This window comes from Amblyomma maculatum, chromosome 2 (genome assembly GCF_055883805.1).
Source record: "Amblyomma maculatum isolate TAMU_Amacu chromosome 2, ASM5588380v1, whole genome shotgun sequence".
Taxonomy (NCBI): domain Eukaryota; kingdom Metazoa; phylum Arthropoda; class Arachnida; order Ixodida; family Ixodidae; genus Amblyomma; species Amblyomma maculatum.
Window position 1 is genome coordinate 24,534,178 of NC_139345.1, and position 15,722 is coordinate 24,549,899.

The 15,722-nt window shown below is 47.3% G+C and overlaps 1 protein-coding gene across 5 annotated transcripts in view; it reads right to left on the minus strand.

Annotated features, from left to right (window-relative positions):
• The window catches only part of LOC146198156 (uncharacterized), a 251,384-nt gene that overhangs the window by 41,733 nt on the left and 193,929 nt on the right, over positions 1 to 15,722 (minus strand). Inside the window, exon 1 of one of the 5 annotated variants that reach the window (XM_084593500.1) lies at positions 4,465 to 4,865. The exons of 3 other annotated variants lie outside the window; for them this stretch is intronic. The gene's annotated coding sequence lies outside the window, so the exon portion shown is untranslated. Of the gene's footprint in view, positions 1 to 4,464; positions 4,866 to 15,722 lie in introns of those variants that run through there. One more of the 5 variants, XM_084593502.1, reaches the window with a different exon arrangement.

A 15,722-nucleotide genomic window follows, 5' to 3' on the forward strand; every position in this document is an offset into this window, starting at 1 on the left:
GTGAATGGACATGAAGGGAAAGGGCGCCCTGTTTACAAAGCCGAGAGGCATGCAACTCATGTCTTGCATTAGTGCGAAAAAAGCTTTCGCTCTTTCCTTGCGTTTTCTTTTTTTTTTCTTTTTTTTTTTTCAAAACACCGCAATCGGCTGCCAATGAAATTCATTTAAGTGCCCCAGCCAATCGCACCCATATTTCGATTGCGTTAATCTTTCTTACTCCGTGCAACAGCGCCTTTCAAGTAACCTTACCACTGTAGGCGATCTTTAAGACCTTTCGCGTGCGAGTAACTCAGTAAAGGCGCTCGTGCTGGATCGCTGTTTCGTATTGCAGCCTCATTTTCGTCAAGATCTGCAGTGTGCGTACGTGTAAGGGCCATAAAGTCATCCGGGGCGAGTTGGCACGCCGTAAAACGCACATGATTGCCGTAAAGATACATGCTAGGGCAAAAGTAGCGGCAATTATAACAGATTAGAATCATTTGCAAGCTGAACATTCCGTCTCCCGTGCAAGCAATGCATGCTACACCACAGGGCTCGTATGGTTCGGTTACGATAGCATCAATGCAGCATTGACATGTGCGTGCGACTGTCGGTGAGCCGGTGGCACGTTGCTGACAGAGAAAGCACAGGGTGGAAGTGAAATAGAAGCCGAAATGGCGTTTCATGCAGTAACGTCAGAACAAAAAACAACAACAAATAATTGCATTGACACCTTAGGAGAGTAAAAATCGTAGACACCCGGTATCATACATTGAGAAAGTATATGGCACGTCAGCGCCCGCAAAAAAATTCTTCACGGATACAGGATCGACTTACATGGCTGTAAACAGCTCTGTCGAGAGGTGAGTGAATAGCCGGGCCTCCAGCACTCACTCTGAAAGTCTGAATAATAAGGTGGATGCTGTGTGACACCAAACTCTCATAACTTTGATGGGCATTTACAACGCTCCCGGGCATGCCCTATGCGACTAAGCGGATTATCGCTGTCATTGAACATGATTAAGATATAAATAAATAACTAAAGGTTATATGGGGGGCGGCGGGGGGAGTGACCAGTGGAATACTGGATTCGCGGCTGTTCTGGAGACATGCATGCCTGCCTCCATCTAAAAGGAAGCATTCGGGAATGAGATGCCGCTGAAATATTGTTGGGTTGCCTTCCAAGAAAATTGCACCCAGTCGTGTGTTTTGCAACGACAGCATTCGTTTCCATAGTTTAATATTTCGAATACCTAAACATTACTAGGAAAGTTGGCAGCAAATATCCATTCCTGCCTATAGTGAGCATACTGGTCGAGAAGCGCCCAGGTCGCACGCCAATTTGGTGTCAGCTTTCAGGAACCACCACGCGTGGGGGAAGGCATTGAATGAGAGATGCGAATACACACTGTTATCATCGAGCTGAATCAGAATTCAAACACGCATATACAGTATAACGTCCCAATAACAAAGGTCCCGTCAATACGGGCGACTCAATTCAGGCGAAAAATTTCCAATACACTTACGCCGCCTTTTTAATATTGAAATTAGCTGTTAGGGCAATAACCAAAGGAAAAAAGTGCGGCAGTTCGTCAGGACCCACGGAAATTTGTCACGTTAATATGAAAATGTCAACAAAGCCTCGACTGTGGTAGCTAGGCATTATTACAATGAACAAAGACATTTGAAAAGCTTTGGTTATAAACAAAACGTTAAATATACCAGGTTGTACATTTTGGCGGGTTGATACGGCTCCATAATGTTCTAGCACTAGCATAGACACGTTGTAGAAAAAATGGCAAGACGATGTGTTCACAGTCAACTGGTTGATATATAGAAAACGCTTTTGATTAGTAAAGGGATAGAAAGTTCTTGGTTGACAACAAGCAAGGGCTAACTATCAAGGGAGCGGTAATAAACGTTTCTCCCTCTTACTCGTACTTCGAGTGTCTCTTGTAGTGCTGCAACTTCAGATGTCAAATACGCGTGGGATTTTATGACAGAGAATCTTTGGTACACGGTGAAATATGATAATCTTGGAAGCGCTCTGCCCTGCGGACAAATGTCGCGTTTTCATAAGGTTCTTTAGTCCTAAGTTCTAAGGCTTCGAACATGCTCGGTCGACTTAGGAAGAGCTTCTCTGCTCGACGCTGATAAAGATACTGAGTTGGTGAGTACCAGCTACCTTGCCTAATCATAACCTGCAAAGCGCCTCAAGGTGCGATGCGATTTTCTGAAGAATATGTCGGCATTGGAAGTTGTACAGTCGTTCATATACTTAGTGCGAACACGCGAGCAGGTGGTTGCTCCTTCAAAGCGCTATTGAGCATTATCTGGCATGCATTAAAGTGAAGTGGCAGGTCATGCGAAGCGTCGCCTCGATATCCCTCTTTACCTGCGCCACGCTTCTTCGATATGCGGCTGCGTCGGCGGCAATGGCGCTTTGAAGAAAATGACCACCTGCTCGCTTGTTCGCACTAAGAGTGGACGACCCTGTACATGAAATAGCCCGAATGCCTGCTAATACCAATTTCACCGGACATCGTTACATGCAAGATGTTATTCGAAGTTTTTCCTTTACTTTCTGTTTTGATTTTCCTTCCAGATTTGTTATTATAGTCAACTCAGTTTATGGCAGTTTCAGTCGGGAACCAAGACATCTATGTAAACAAGGTACGATTGTACTGCATTTTCACACTGCGGAGTAAAACATGTGGCCGCAGCCGGTTTATAAGTATATACCTTGTAGGATCCATAAACAAGTACCGCGCTACTTGTATACCAGAGTAAACAAAGTATACAAGTAGAAAGGCAAAATATTGCGTTTTCCTCAGAGGTGGTGTTCGAATTTCATTCCGGCCTGACCATATAAAGACTGACAATTCCCCACACCAATACGTTGTTATGCAACACATTTTCAGCCCGAAACGGACGGATTCTTGCAGCTCAGAATACCGATGCGGCATGCTTATGCAACGGAAATATTTATGTTATTTGTTTTGTTACTTGAGAGACAGTGGCTTGAGTGAAAAATTGAGACAGTGTTTATGAATAATTTATTTCCTCTAAAACATGCAAAACTGGTTGCCTGGTCTTCTCGCAAGCACTGCGTGCTTAGATTTACCAGAAAATCTTTCTGTGTATTTCTGCTTGATCGGTTGATTCTACTAGATCTTTCTCCCTTCCATCCTTTCATCCTTCTACTCCAGTGGAGGGCCATCAACCGGAATATCCTTCTAGTTAACGCACTTGCCTTTTCTTTTCCTCTTTATCTATCTCCCTCTTTCTGCTGTTGCCATCACATCGCATTTCTTCAGTACACGGCAGTTGATGTTTTCAGCGAGCGAAATAAATAGCCCGAAAAGCATTCCTGCTCTCCTAGTGGCATCATTGAAACCAGAATGGTTGTGAGGCTTTGTGGCATGCAGGCACTGTAGATCATGAGAACCGTATACAGTTATTGGTTGTAGGCACCACAAGTATGCAGTTTACAAATTAGATTTATTACAGAATGAAGCATGTAAGAAAAAAAGCGAAAAGGGTCACAACGAGTCGGGTTAGATGTGCAGAAAGAAAATAAGCCATGTCAGACCGATGTCGTTCAACAACCGGTAGATGGTCAACTTTTCACGCGAAAACACTCCCACAGAAGGTTGCCTTAAAACGAAGCTACAAGGCCTAGTTAAACAGTGATCAGTCTATCAGTTCTAAATTTCAGCAATTTCAGTGTATAAATGAATTACTTTAATGATTTGAACCACGGTGTTACGTGCGCATTGATGTCCGCACGGCGCTATTTACGCAGCACTAACTTTATGAAAACATCCGCTGTACGGTCCACTTCGAAACTAATAATATTCTGGAATCTTAATACTTACTTTTCTGCATTAATAAACGTCTGCAGTATTATGAAACTACGGAATCGCTTCGAATGCTCTGCATATCGCAAGGATCACGTTACGCCCCCGCCCCCCCCCCCCCCTTTCCCCTTCCTGAGAAAAAAAAAAAGTTATGACTTTTATTTCTTCGCCTCCTCCGAAACAGAACATGCAGTTGGTCGAAATAACTCGATGAACACAGTTCAAGCCGTGGCTCGGAGCGATCATCGATGTTACTTTTTCTCATGAGGGACTTGGTTGTTGTGCAAGTGCCGCACCGCGCTGTCAGAATTGTACTATTTGTAATATTTTCCGTGCTGTCCGTGATAAATAGACACAAGTAGCCGATTTTTTTTTCTTAAGTCATTATCTGCCAGTCAATTAGGGCTCTGTGGTCACCGTTCACTGGCTCTGGCAGGAAAGCGTGCTGGCGTGATGAAAGTGCACCGTCGTTAGGGGCATACCATTGATGTTACCTTCGAAATGTACGTAACTGTCAAAGGCCCAGCGGAAATACTACAGCCTGAGCCGCCTAATCGACCGACTGTGAAAGCGGGGGAGCGAGAGCGCGCATGGCAACTGCGGTGACACGCACACAGGGTCTCACCTGCGAAGTACGGGCAGCAGTCGGTGAGCACGTGAGCACCTGGAGGACGTTGCGGCAAAGAAGCGCCGCCGACGGGGTTCTTTATGGCTTCGAAAAAAAAAAAGCACGTTTCGTCCAGTGAACTAGCGCACTTCTTGAACAGCCGCGATGGACGCCGGTGTCCGGCTGTTGTCGAAAGAAAGCGAACGGTCAGAGCGGAAGGGGACGCACTTTTCCCGGTGTCCGCACTCGGGCACGCCGACTCGGAAAAGGAGGCTTTTCTCTTTATCTTCCGTGTGATTGAAGCACGGGCGGCGGACGAAGTCCACGGGCGCTTATCGGCTCCTGTCAAAGCAACGGCAGAACCAACAGATGATACGCCGCGGAGGCGCCTCGGAGCCACGGCGAGGCTCTCGCTCGCTTGCTGCCTCTCTTCCCCGGGTTCATTGAGGGCGAACCACACCGCCGGCTCTTTTGTCTCGCACCGAGACGAGGCTATGCGCTGCGGATACTCTCCAACCCGCGGCCGACCACCTACAAAAACAACATCCTCTTTGTCGGCCATTGCCAGCGCTCCGTCGTCCGACGCCCCTCAGAGGTCATCCGCCATCCGCGCCGTAGGACCTCCTTGTGCCCATCGCGCACCGCGAAGACAGAAGACTGTCAACCGAGGCGTAGCCGCCCAAATGACGGCGCACTCAGCGGCTACGATAGTACGAAATGAGAGAGCCAGAGTCACTTTTCTAGTTAGAGTAGTGAACCCTTTTCAGTGGATATATATTCTTCATAACTTTAGATGCGCAAAACAACACGGACAAGTAGTAATCAAAATGCATGCCCACAAGACAGCAGTGAACGGCTGCCAACCAGCCCAGCTCTTGATCCCAACTCTTTTGGGAGACTGATTTAAAGGCGTCTGGCGATTTTATCGGCTAATGAGTACTCGTAATATAATTGACACAAACTAAGAGATTACTGATTAAGCTAGTTTCAAAATGCTTGTAAGCTAGCGAGGATCCGCAAGGGGAGCCACCGACAGCATGACGTTGTCGAGTCATAGCCTTAAAAAAGTAAGTGTCCCCGTCAGTCTGTTCTCATATTTTTCGGATAGTGTAACACCTGCTGGTCTGGCGGATAAGCCGGCAGAACTGAAACATTGTGGTCCAGTCATCAAACGAGCCTCCCAGGTGGTACGTAAGTAGGTATTTGAAATGCTGGTCCCTCGGTGAGTGGGATGCTGGACTCTGCATGCCTGTCAAACTGCGACTGAGCAGTAGTGGTCATAATGGTTTCCACATATTGGCCATCGAAATTTTCTGTTCTCTGGGGCTTTTCTTCTAGTAAGTTTTTACAGATGCAGCCAGGGGACTAACCTAGGCTGAGCCAATGCAGCACAGTGGCCTGATTTGTGGCCCAGCTTACAGGCCTTTTGCAGCATACATTACTTTACGGTAGCGAAGTCAGGGGAAAATATATTTTGTCTTTTCACGAGATGCGGCACGTCCACTACCTTCCTATTGTCTCACGTATACCTTACAAGCCGGAACATGCACAGGCAGTTAGATGACATCATAACCCTCAACGCAGACCCCATAACGTTTTAATCTGAACTGAGTGCCGTCGGAGTGTGAACTGTGCGGAAAATCTACGTGATTCAAGGGTGATGCAAAACGTGAGACACGCTATGTACTGTCGAAGAAAAGGAAACCGTGAGAGATAGGTTCTGTATTATCGACGCTGCGCTCACTTCCAATACCTGCTGCCGAGAGAATTCCAGGAAGATCGGAGCAATGGTCAGGGAGATGACAATATCAGACGCAGCGCAATCGAGTCCATGCTGAAGCCACGCGTCAGTTTGGGTGACGGAACATCGCGTGTTTGCTTCGCCTTGTCCTTCGGGACGCGCTGCATGAATAAACGACGCCTTGTCGAGCCAATCAGCAGCACTTGGCCACAAGCGGCGTTCTTCCCGCTGCTCCCACATCTTTGCGGGGCGACCCGCGCCGATGACAGCAGGATGCGAACAGCTCACAGTGCGGTTAATCGCGTCCGCCACCTCTTTAAATCGTTCATGCCTAAAGGATTGAGTGATGACTCGAACTTCATGGCCAGCTTTCTCGCGAACTGTCATTTATGGGCCGATTGTAGTTATAACGTTTGGATAATAGCATGTATAGGCCGTCCAAATAGAGCTTTGAACACAGCCTGCAGATGAGCACTATAATTCATCACCGCAAAATTAGTTATGTTGAGCCGTTTCTCAACAAGGTTTTCAAACACCTGAGTGGATGAGATTCATAATATTCTACAAGCCCACTTCGGCAACCTGAGCTCGCTGCTAAAATAGAAGAAAAGAGCACTTCGATCACGATGGACCTTACAAGAATAACCATTTCTCGTCAAGCACTCTTGGCGTGAGCTAAGCTGTGAATGTGCTCATTCAGACGTTTCTTGTGCGTATCTGTACAGTTTGCAATGACCAGTCATGATTCTTCCTGGTAGAATATGCAATTTCATTAAGGCAGTTTTAACGTTCGGACACGGGCGTATAGAACTGTGAAACATGCCCTTCTACAGAATATACGAAGAACCGGATCGGAGGCTGGTGCAACTGCTATTAAAGAGATGCTGTCTTGGATGAAGCGGAATACGCAGTGGGAAAGGGCGCGTTGAATATCAGCGATCTTAGCGGATACTTTTCTAGAACAGGCACTCTTGAGCAACAGTGGTACCAAAGAGCACGGCTTGCTATAGCAAGCCGTGCTCTCTCTTATAGCTGCTTAGTGTGGAGAAAGCACTCATCACAACTTGATGGGGGAGCCTGAGAGGCAAAAGCCATACGGAGCAAGAAATGTCTGTAAGCTGTGCAGCTACTGTGATCCTATACTAACTCCTGGTTTAAAAAACAGACTAGGCCGATTTTTTTTTTTTCAAATGCGAAGTTTTCGCGAAAGCTGCTAACTTTTATTTGTAGCCATCACTGATATTAGGTGGGCGTTAATCAGTAATTATTATCTTATTACGAAGCAAATTAATGTAGTGAACGTAGTTTGCCAAATCCTTCAACAAATCTTTCCCGAAACACTATGTCGCAACTCGCAAGTCAAAGCATCGGCCAGTTCACGTAACGGATCGGCAAAAGGAGCCGAAATTGAGTAGAACTCTTCGTGTGAGATATCTGGTTCCCTGAGTAGCCGGGCTACTTACTATGGCTATCCTATGTTTAGTTGCAATCATTTTTAAAGCAGCAGGATGTAAGGCGTCAAGGGGCCGCCGAAGGCGCAGATGGTGCTAGACGGCCGGAGTTCAAAAATAATTGGGAGCGCGCTGGGGGGAGGCAATCGGAAGGATCCACGGAGTGAGGATTACTGAGCGCAATAAGCGTGTGTTTTACTCGGTTGGCATCCAAGAGCTGCCCCGGAAGACTGATTCCTTTTCTAGCCTCTCATCTCAAATGAGCTACCCAATCTGGCAGTTCCTCTCGTTTTGTGATATCATGTGATCTCGTTATATCACACAGCCCGTCGACGAATTAGTGCTCAGGCCAACTAATACCTGCCAGAGCCGTGCCTGTGATTTCTCGCTCACAAAGCTGCCAGTGCCTAATTTCCTGCAGAACGGGTCATTACGTATGCGAGAGTACAACGGGGCCTTTATGTACATGCGAGAGTACAATATATCGGGCTCTCTTCATTAACAGCTTAGCGAAGAAATGTACTGGCGTCGCTACGCACGAATTGGGCCCTTGCAGGGAAATCCCTTTGTCTATACGCAAGCGTGACACGGAGCCTTTCGTGTTTATACTTTTGAGCACGTGACATTAAATTTATTCATATTTTATGAGGTGGGAGAGGGATCCTGCAGCAAGTTTTTTATCACTGAGTCACGTTGGAGACTTGTGAGAAAGTATTAAGGCTACTCGGCTCTAATTATATACATCTTGATGGTACGTACGCATGATACGAGTCGAGCAACATTCATAGTACAAATAAGCTTAGTTAATGAGTGTCCACAGCGGGTTATATATCTTCCGTTAACGGCAGCGTCGGCGTGTGTCCACAACCAGGAAACTCTTTGGCGGTGAGCGGAGTTGGTCCTGACTAATGAGTGCTGAGGTGCTTGAAACATATTCATGAGCAGTGTTATATACGCCGATCTACTGCCCTCTCTACAGTACTCGAACCTAAGTTATGGCCCACCAGTTTGTCTTCGAAACATCCGTGCGCCGGAAATCTGCTTGACTTCGGCGCAGCCTATTCGGCAAAAACAGCGAGTGACTGTACTGGGTAGCTTCTGTGTCGTGTACTATTTCTGTGTCTTTTGTCCTTTTGTGCTACGCTCTCATATTATGGATCACCGTTACCGACTAGCCCAAGTTTCCACCCTTGTGAAGTACTAAGAAACTCAAGAGGAAGTCTTTGTGGAGGTACTTTCAGCTCCAACAGATGCACAGGAACGTAATTGGGTCAGCTGAAGAATTCCGTAGGCTTAGTTGTTGTGCTAGTTGCTGTTCTCGATCCAACCTCATAAGTTCCAGCGTGGCACATTGCCAAAGAAAAAAAGAATTGGAGGACGAACACAGCGCTGTCTGACATCTGATTTATTTAGCTGCGCACAAACAGCCTAAATATCCTCAAACCAGCGCAGGCGCACACCGTGCAAGCGAAGAAACAGCACAACACAGTTTTATCACAGAAACTTTGAAACACTTTCAAACATTGAAGGCTGAAGCATCTTCGTAGAGGACTTGGCGCAGTACAACTTCAGGGTCAGTCACCAAGAGAAAGATGTGCTGTGGTATATGCCTCCAGATAATTCACAAACTCTGAGCAGATGTATTCGCAGGTCGAAAAGAACGCTACAACGACTTCTTGAGGGGTCATACTTGAAACTGATCGAAAGCCTCTTTTTTCGCTAGTGGGTCGCGATCTGCTCTCTCCCACTAAGAATTCATGCGCTCACAAAGTGCCTTATGAGGTACTTGCTTAAGCTTATCATGTTCCTGGTAAAATCATCGCTGCTGCGAGCCCCCTTTCTCGCCACTGTCTATATCGGTTGTTAAAGTTTTTACACACGTGGATAGAGTCATTCAATATGAGCTATCGGCTGAAAAGCTAGAGCGCCTAGAGCGCATACGCTCAAAATGGGCCAATGATCCAGAGTGAACATAGTTGCAAGATGCAAGAATGGCGCGAAAAGTGCCGGCTGCTGCAACTTCTCGAACTGTTCAGGGCGGATAGGGGTAAAATTATGTTTTTCAAGCAGTTCTCAATAGCTCCAGACTAGCAATTCTACAGACACTGTGAAAGATTGAGAACGTCCACGCGAGACATGAAGGCATCGTCCGCAGCCGAGTGCACACTGAGCTAGAGGTATGGTGGCCATGAATCGGCCAAATTTTTGCAAGAACCGAAGTCGACTACCAAGTTTGTGCCGCTTGGCGCACCCAGTTTTCAGGAATGATGATTCCTTCCGAAAGAACGAGCTTTCATGTTAGAACACCGGAGTCTATATATTTGAGATTAAAGAAGCTGCCTCTCTGGGTGTTGTCGACTACCACTCCAAATACCGGCCCTCCAGAATGAAGAAACATTGTCAGAGGTGACCACTCGGCATCCTAAAAACAATAATAGGGCAATGAGACACAAGTAATTTCATTTGCTTTCATGTATTTCGTATCAGGCTTCAAGTATGTAACAAGGGTCCTCGACACTCACAAGATAACGGGGAAGTTGGTCGCACTACCGCGATTCCCGAAAGAGTGTTGAATAAACCGAGTCATATGCATTGCCTTTCTGAAGATACGTTTTCACCAGGCCAGACCGGCCATATATCCAAAGGCAACTACTAATGAATATTCGCTTACGTTTACGGCTGTCATGTATGCCATCCGCGCTAAAGCCGCGAGTTGTATAAGCGCTTTGTGGCGAAGGCAAGATGAAAAACGTAGGAAGTAAATGTAGTTTTCTTTTTCTTTTTTGCGAAAAATACAAATAGGAAGAGATATTTAAAAGAACTGTTTGAAACATGTCATGCTGTCACAACTTTTTCCAGTCTGTCCGCATGCGGCTTGAAAGAGAGATTCTTCGTCTTTCCACGACGCTCGAACCCAGAGTCGTCCAGACAGAAAAGGGCGTCATGTGTAGAAACAGATGTCATCGATTCTTGCTCCCTTACAGAGGAGAAGCAAGTCCTGCAGCTGCCGACCAGCATGAACAAAGTAGATATGCATCCAATGAACACTTCCAGCAGAGAGAATGAACCACACTACTTCAAGCTCGCCTAGCTTGTCGATCGTGGAAAAGCAGTCATCAAACGACACACAAGTTACCCCTCCAGTAGAAAAACCTGCGGTATGAAGAACAGGACAAGCTATGGGCGCATCGTACTGCTATAAGCCTTGCCATCGATGACGGAACGACAGAAGTGTGCAAAGGGCTGCAACGCGCACTGTCACTGCACGGCGCGAGATCCATGTGTTTAGTGTCGGGCTTAGGACTCACTTTGCGAAGTTTTAATGCCAAAACATTTCTTGTCTCATTAGTGGCGTGGACAGACCTTGTCCGCTGTACCTGTCCGCAAAAGTATCTGCCGTACGAACTGGCAATCATGCATTGTTTGTCTTGTGTAATGATTACCGTCACAAAAAGAGTTTGTCTAATTCGACTTTGTCTGATTTTTAAACCTGAAGAGCAAGAGTGGTGGTTAAGGAGGAGAGAAAATATAGGTAAAGGCAGAACAATTATAAGTATTACGAAACACTGCATGGTCTTTCTGTGTCACATGTACTGATGGCGTGCTGCATCAGTCATCTGGCAGATTCTGGAAGGCATCGAGGCGGACGCATTGCAGACGCTTGTCGTTCGCAGCCCTGCCATCGTTGGCGACATATGCACACGCTGCCAAAGGCTCAAAGCTACGAACTCCGCAGGCAGCGCATTCTGTTTCAGTCGCCCTCTATGCAGGCGTACTCGACTTCCAGCCTTTCTGTGACGACCGCAAGAAGCTCGCTACGTGACGAGCTGAGACTTTTTGAGAGAGGAAGTGAAACTACATTTTTCACTCAATCTTTTTCGTTTCATAACCTCCATCTAACAAAGCCCCGGCCCTTCAAACTGCGGCTTGCGAACAAGTGTCCGAAGTGCTACCACCTGTTCTTTCCCAAGCACATAAATGACGCGAAAGCGTTAACAGCTACCACCTGCGGCTTTACTTGCGGATTCTGATTCGCGTATATCCTCTTCGCTCTTTGTTTATTCTCTAATCTGTCATTTATGTATCTGTTATCTCGCAAGCATTCATTAGTATGCCTAGTAAAGTTACCCAGACCACTCGACATAGATATATACAAAGCCCCGTAACCACATGCTGTACGGACTTGTCTAAAGAGTAACCTGTCTACACCTATCAATGTTGGAAGGACTGATTCCGAACTTACTCACCCACCTCAAAGGAGAAGCCAGGGTTTACAGCTCCTGCCATGTAGTACGGTCTCGCCACTTATAACACGCTGACTAGTCAGCACCCAGCAATGTCACCTACCGACTACCACTTTCTAGAGTCATGCCCCTGATATTTCGGTCAAAACGCGGGATTTTCCGCAGAACGAGGCCTTTAACGCTATCACGGTAAATCAGGGATATAGCCAGCGTGATTGTGGTGGTGGTTTGCGTTGGTAACGAAGGGAAGTAACATGTCGCAATTCGAATAGTTGAAAGCCACGTACATGAACAGCATGTCTTCTGTGAATGGCTAAGCCGTAACGGCATGTCGATGAATGTTACATCGTTGAGGAAGAGATTTAACGACATGGGAAGGAAAGAGGATCTGCAGGCCACACAATGGATCCCAAGGTCTCCATGGCTAACAGCGAAATGATGTAAGATGAAAAGTTCAACCTGTGCGCCGTAGCAGCGCGGCGGCGGTTTCGACATAATGTGCCATGCGGTCGACGGCCACGATAACACAGCGATTAACGGCAGCAGTGTGTGGAAGCAGACCGTAGTGGCATATATCTCAACGCGAATAAAAGGCCGAGAAGGGCAAGGAAGGTGGAAGAGGAGGTATGTAAACATATCGCTCCGATGTACCTTAATTATGCAAAAATGACACGCAACCACTTGCGACCGTCAAATATTTAATGCGATAATACATCAAACCATCGCAAATGGCGATCCGAGCAGCCTGGTGGCCCGTATACGAAACGGGTTATTAGGGCGGCCGAGGGATTCGAGAAAGCTCACATTGAGAAGTTATCCCGCGATCCTTCTGTGGCTCGCTGCCCATATGTCCATAGTAAACGACAACGGAGCGTAACCTACTTTTGGACGGCAGGTTATGTCAGGCGGCAGCACAAAACGAGAGAAGAGGTCAACGTCGTTTTGTTTTCTTGCGAATTACGTGAGAGATTACACAGATACCGTAATCCTGAAGGCGTAAGATCCAGCGAGCGAGGAGGCCCGTAGTGTCTTTGAAGGAGTCCAACTCTGTGGCGATGTCAGAAGAGTCGTCGTAAACGCAAGGACGAAATTCGCTGGTCGCCACAACGATGGCTTAGCACTCGGGAGACGTCCGTCGTCGGGACGACGAACATAGCGGTGGCTGAAAAGCAGCGTTCGGAAGTCATCCGCATATGGAACCACGGGGCGACGAGAGTGGCGCACAACGTGACCGGAAACACCACACGCACCCTAAATAAGAAGGTTGTCACGGTTCGAAGACACCACGGTTCCACAAGAGAGCGGCCAGCTGACTCGGGAGCAAAGGCGGCTGCTGTGGCGGAAAGCGGAGAGTGCCAAAAGTATCGGTACTGCGTCTCCCGACGGCGTCGGCATGTTTGCGCATGGCAACAAAACGCTATGCTCCACGCATGCATTCTTGCAGTGGAGTAGTCCAGGTTTAGCACGGTGTAGACAGAAAATGTTTTTTTTAGAGTGTGAGCTCTACTCTTCGGACTGCAACTCTCAAGGTCATTCACTTGCGCTTTTAACCTTGAGCCGACAGACGCTGTAATGAAGGGCTCCGTACATTTCAACCAGCTGGTGTTTTTTAAAGTGCCCTGAGCACGAGACTGGGAGGGTTTTAATATATGACTCACCTGCACTTGGTTGCTTATGCCCGTATTCACAACACGCCTCAACTTGAAGCTCCACCTCTACTCCGCGGAGTGGTGTGGAGAAAACAGTCGCTCCTCAACTCCAGAGACTGAAAAAAATTCATGAACTTGTGGAACTTGTAGTGGAACTCGTTTTGCGGGCTGCATGAAAAGGCGATTGTGAAAAATGGCCGAAAGTGTTTTTGCATCTGGCAACAGCCCCTACTAGTCTCTATGCTTCTGGTACTGCTGGTGACGTAGAGTTTACGTACAACATTGTTCTCGAGAAATGGTGTGAATACTGGGTTTATTTCTTTGTTGTGATATCAACGCTTCAGGGGGTTAGGGGGCGACCAGTGAAAACTGAATTCGACTGTTAAGAAGCAAATGCCGCTTGCGGTTTTCAAACAAGCTAAGAGCCGTAATTGAAACGTCCTTCAGAAGACATATTCTTCGCCTACTGCAAATATTCCTCCTAGAACTAGCAAACCAACGCGGTTCCACGACAGCGCCGCGATATGTCTGCACAGCTCAACCGCACCCCGATTGTAGAGTCCTAGTTTGAGGAACCGATGATCTGTCGCTCATAAAGACCTAAAAATCATGGCGCGGACTCGCAAGCTGTTATGATGTAGAGGACGGTTGAATAGTTGCGATAGGTCACAAGGTGTGCTGTTGAACAGTATACAGCTTTACGGCACTTACCACACCTATGAAGCTATCAATGTTCTGAAGATTAAGGATGAGGCCTCCTCAGCATCCAAACATTTAAAGCAACAAGGTTTAAAGGCAAACCCCATGGTCTGAAGATCATTTTACTAAGCCTGTATATATGTAAGATCTGGTATGGTATATTCGAGTATGGTTAACGGGGTTTAATGTCCCTTTTTTTACATCGGCTATAGGATGCCGCATTGAAAGGCTGCGGATTACTTCCAAACCTCCTGGTGTTCATAAACGTGTGCAAACATTGAATAGTACAGGGGCATCTTGCGTTTTGCCAAACGCCGTGGCCATGGTCGGAATCGTACCCGCCCCTTTGGGCTCAGAAATCGACAGCTTTAACAACTGAGCCACCGCATGGTGAGGCATATGTGAGTGAGTACTAATTTCATTGAATTGAGCTGGAATGAAGGCCTATTCACGGGGAGGGTGAGTAGGAACAGGGAGATAATATCTGCAGGTCAATGCCCGCCTCACGTGCAAACTACCAGAAGGATAGCAGCTTGGCTCGATCGGACCCAATCGTCGTTGCTCGGTCTGGTCGAAGCACTGAAGTTATGACAAATCCCATAACATGTGTTACGACGGATTGCACATTTGCAGCATTGTTGTGCCGATCGTATGGCTCAATCACGAGGAGCTCATGAGGCCTGAATTTCTTACTGCACAACCATTCGACAACCACATATCTGCGGTAAAATCACAGGTATGCCCAGGCGGCATGCGGGTTGGGATTAACAGCCGCCTGCGCCGCGAGAACATGCCGTCTTTGTTGTCTGGCCATGCTGACGCGCGATCGGGTCGGGGTAATTCGGTGCGGGCCGGACCGAGTGTGGCGAGACGGATCGGCCTTGTTGCCGATGCCGCCCGCGTGCCCGGGTACCAAGTCCACGCTCACTTCCTAGCCGTGGTCTGGCGATAGTATGTGGCTTCATCTTTGATGTTACATACGTAAGTCCTTTCTCAAAGGCATCTGCTATGGCGAACGTATGGCGTATTCCAGCAACGTGGCCTATAGGGTGTAAAGATGCGCACTGGTTATACATATCCAATATCCAATACCCATGGTATATGGTATGCGCCTAAAGGCCGATATTTACTGAGCATTTCTATTTTTTTGACAACCTCCTCTCCGTTATTACAGGGCGAAGTTGCATCGACCGATCACTAATCAATTTGATGTATGAAACACTTGCGCGTTGGAATCTACAGGCTATAGAGACCGTTGTGAGCAGAGGAAGCGAGTGGCATGCTGTGCGGCAGCCGTGTAAGCGCGTTACGCTCTATGCCTGTACCACGGCCGTCGTGCCTGTGTACGCTCCCCGCCAGGCTCGCTTCCCCCAATGAGATGGTCCAGCTTTACGCGTAACGCACGGTCACGCTTTCTAAAAAGAGGCTCTTTCGGGGAAAAAGTACTCACGAAGAAAAGAAGAGGGACAAGGATGCAGCCAGACCTCGTAAA